At 45.6% G+C, this 4,271-nt stretch overlaps 1 protein-coding gene across 1 annotated transcript in view; it reads right to left on the reverse strand.

Moving 5' to 3' along the window:
* The window catches only part of trpc5a (transient receptor potential cation channel, subfamily C, member 5a), a 185,997-nt gene extending 182,225 nt beyond the window's left edge, over positions 1 to 3,772 (reverse strand). The window contains exon 1 of the mRNA XM_037680517.1: positions 3,732 to 3,772. The gene's annotated coding sequence lies outside the window, so the exon portion shown is untranslated. The remainder of the gene's footprint in view (positions 1 to 3,731) is intronic.
* Between the last annotated feature and the right edge of the window lie 499 nt (positions 3,773 to 4,271).

Raw genomic sequence — 4,271 nt, forward strand, 5'->3', positions numbered from 1 at the left:
TAACAGAGATGTTCACATTCAGCAATTTATTGACAACTTCTGACTTTCAGCTGAACATGTCAGCTCAGGGATCAAAATATAATGCAGCACTGTTAGAAAACAGATGGGCTGCAGGAATAAAGATTCACCTATTATTAAATCAAGCAGGTGCACGGAAAAAGACAACAAACCGTACGGCAGCATCACCGTTATAAAATCTCTTTCCTGTTGAGAAGTTGGCTCTTCTGACTAATTGTAGCCTTTTTAAGGAAGAGATTTAGACCCCCACCTCAGAGACTGCGATCCTTTCTGAGATAAACCCCCTAAGAGACACAAAGAGCTGAACCTGATGCTGCTCTTCAGCTGTTTAACGTTTCTCCGTGTGACTACCTTCATTTACTAAAGAATGTTTAAGTTCTTAGGCCTTCAGTGTGGCAGCATACAAACAGAAAAATTATATTTTATAAGTAAATGCAACCTGAAGAGAAACTACAAAGATATTTTCTGTGAAAACAGCGCCGAGTGCAGGTCCCTCTTGCAAATGAGTCCTCATGACTCACTGAGACTAACCTGTATAAATAAAGGTTGAATTAAACTGAAATGTTAGGATTAAATCAGAGTTAAAAAAAAAAAAAGTTGCTAAACCAAACTATCAAAGCAGTAGCTAAATTAGCTAACGCATGGATCTGAAATCAACAAAACTTTAATCCAAGAGAAGTTGAGTTACGGAAGTGTGGTAGTAGTTGAGAATCTTTCACGTTCTTCAGAGCACTGCTTATGGTGCAACATTTTGGCTCAAAACTTTAGCATCAGCTGTTGGGGTCAACTTCATTTCTTTGTGAGCAAAATATCTTACAAACCGGATTCCAAAAAAGTTGGGACAAGTCCATTTTGACCACTGTGTGGCATCCCCCCTTCTTCTTACAACACTCAACAGACGTCTGGGGACAGAGGAGACCAGTTTCTCCAGTTTAGAAATAGGAATGCTCTCCCATTCATGTCTAATACAGGTCTCTAACGGTTCAATCGTCTTGGGCCTTCTTTGTGGCACCTTCATCTTTATGATGCGCCAAATGTTCTCTATAGGTGAAAGATCTGGACTGCAGGCTGGCCATTTCAGTACCCGGATCCTTCTCCTACGTAGCCATGATGTTGTGATTGCTGCAGAATGTGGTCTGGCATTATCGTGTTGAAAAATGCAGGGTCTTCCCTGAAAGAGATGACGTCTAGATGGGAGCATATGTTGTTCTAGAACCTGAACATAGTTCTCTGCATTAATGGTGCCTTTCCAGACATGCAAGCTGCCCATGCCACAAGCGCTCATGCAACCCCATACCATCAGTGATGCAGGCTTCTGAACGGAGCGTTGATAACAACTTGGGCTATCCTTGTCCTCTCTGGTCCGGATGACATGGCGTCCCAGTGTTCCATTTTGCCACACTCCATTTTAAATGACCCCTGGCCCAGTGCAAACGTCTGAGCTTGTGGAGCTTGCTTAGAAATGGCTTCCTCTTTGCACTGTAGAGTTTCAGCTGGCAACGGCGGATGGCACGGTGGATTGTGTTCACTGACAATGCTTTCTGGAAGTATTCCTGAGCCCATTCTGTTATTTCCTTGACAGTGGCATTCCTGTTTGAGGTGCAGTGACGTTTAAGGGCCCGGAGATCACGAGCATCCAGTAGAGTTTTACGGCCTTGACCCTTACGCACAGCGATTGTTCCAGATTCTCTGAATCTTTTGATGATGTTATGCACGGTTGATGATGATAACTTAAAAGTCTTTGCTATTTTACGCTGGGTAACACCATTCTGGTATTGCTGCACTATCTTTCTGCGCAACAATGGTGGAATTGGTGATCCTCTTACCATCTTGGCTTCTGAGAGACACTGACACTCTGAGAAGCTCTTTTTATACCCAATCATGTTGTCAATTGACCTAATTAGTGTTAATTGGTCTTCCAGCTGTTCGTTATATGCTCAATTTCCTTTTTCCAGCCACTTATTGCTACTTGTCCCAACTTTTTGGGGATTTGTTGACACTGTGAAATTTTGAATCAACATATTTGTCCTTTAAAATGTTACATTTAGTCAGATTAAACTTCTGATCTGTCATCTTTGTTATATTATGAATAAAATATTGACATTTGCCATCTCCACATCATTGCATTCAGTTTTTATTCACAATTTGTTTAGTGTCCCAACTTTTTTGGAATCCGGTTTGTAATTCCTGAACAAACGAAGAACAAAAAAGGTTAAAAATGTAATGCGATTTTAATAGAATTAGATTTTTAACATAACCGTTACCTAAACAACCAACATCAATAAAATAAATCACCTGAATTATGCAACGTGAAATTCAAAGTTTATATTTTTTAATATACCAAGCTTGTGATTATGGCCATTACATTTAAAATGGTGGTTTTACACATTCTTACATGTTTGGGGTATGGGGGTGAGAAATGTGGACATGATAAATAAAGGTTTGGACATCATCATGTTACACTTCCACACCACAGAGAGAGATTCTAATGTTTTCATTCTGGTCTCATTATCTCTATTATTAACCATTTTGGGACTTTCTGTTTTGGTCAGCTTTTCTTACTTTACATCAAAAACAAACAAACAAATAAACAAACAAAACCATCCTTCCCGACAGTTTGGTCTGACAGAGTCCATCCAACCAAAACTCTCCACCATCATAAATTCAGTCAAATCAGCTAAAAGTGTTTGAGCTCCATCAGAACCGAGACTCTCAGAGACTGATGGACATGACCGGTACTGTTGTTTCCAGGTATAATAACCCACAAACTGAGCGCGTGTTGAGTCTCTGCAGCTCCAGTCTGGTATGATGTATTCAGATTTCTGTGCGCGCGCACTGACAGCTGCAGCTCCAACATTTAAAGGCTTTCCTGCTGGAGGTGGACATGAGGAAACATCTGACCAGGAGTTTCATCTGCGGGGAAGAGTCCCCAAGATGCGCCATGCGCCCTCAGAGCTGCGCACACGCACTCCATGCGCAGATCAGCTTCTTAATCTTTTCTTCAAGACCACCACCACCACTACCACCTCCTCCTCCTCCTCCTCCTCCTCCAAACAAACGGGGCTGCAGTTCTGGTAGAAACATCCGTCTCACAAACTCACTGCGCAAAACTGCGTAATGCGCACGCAAGGCGCGCACAAACCAAAGACTCCAGAGAAACTCTGCAGCCCTGGTGCGTCTCTCTCTCTCTCTCACACATACACACGCACACACACGTGGACCAATGCGCGCACCCCCGCTACACCCCCTCTTTTTTCCAGCATTAGTCAGGATCCATGAAGCAGCATCCCCCCCCCCCCCTCCAGCATATTATTTATCTAATTCTGATGAATTCAAGACAAACCCGGACAGAAAGCGCACTGAGCCTGTAGAGAAGCTGCTCAAGCTTTAAGAAAGGGAAAAGAACGAGGGGTGGGGGTGCAGAAGGATCGCCCCCACCACAGAACCAGCAGTTCAGACATCCTCAGAGCAAACCAAGGCACCAAAAGTGAGTCTCCTCCTGAAAGCTGCATTTAGAAACTCCTCACTCCTCCTGGATGCGTGATTTGGAAAAAGCCTCTGCTGGCGGGTCAACAGGCAGCCGTGCGTGTTTGTGTGCGCGCTTTGAACGCTTCATCTCTGCAGCTGCCGCTAATTGATCAATCAGGCTCGGGCTGTTTACAGGTGTCAACGTAATTCGGATTAAAACCCAGAGGAGACAGGCTGGTGCTTACCTGTTCCGGGGAGCCCGGTGTGTCCGTGTCCGTGGGGGGGAAAGCCCAAAAAGAGGCTCCGCTGAAATTAAAGATTACTCCCGTCTCCCCCCGGAGGCTCGCGCGCCTCACGTGCGGCTACCTTCTCACTCCTCTTTCCGCTCTGAACGCGTTTCTCTCCCTCCTGCTCCCCCAACCCCCTGAGTTTCTCTCGCGGGATTTCCACCTCCTCCTCCTCCTCCTCTTCCTCCTCCTCCTCCTGGAGCTCTGCAGGATCAGCTCGTCCTCCGCGCGCCTCCCGGACGGAGACGGAGCGGCTCGTGACGCGTCTGGCTGTGATGTGGATGCTGCTTCTCCTCCCGCGCGCGACCCATCCGGATGCTGCAGCTGATGAAGATGCTGCTGCTTCCGCGGGAAACGAGGTGATGAAGGTGCCTTAATGTTTGTGAGTCAGCGAGTGATCCGCTGATCCACAGGTGATGAAAGACTCCACCGACAGACGCAGATTGAGCGCGCGCTGCGTTCACAGACTCACATAACATCTGAGTCACAGCAAGACAG

Source organism: Nematolebias whitei, chromosome 1, assembly GCF_014905685.2.
Source record: "Nematolebias whitei isolate Nwh7 chromosome 1, NemWhi1, whole genome shotgun sequence".
NCBI lineage: Eukaryota > Metazoa > Chordata > Actinopteri > Cyprinodontiformes > Rivulidae > Nematolebias > Nematolebias whitei.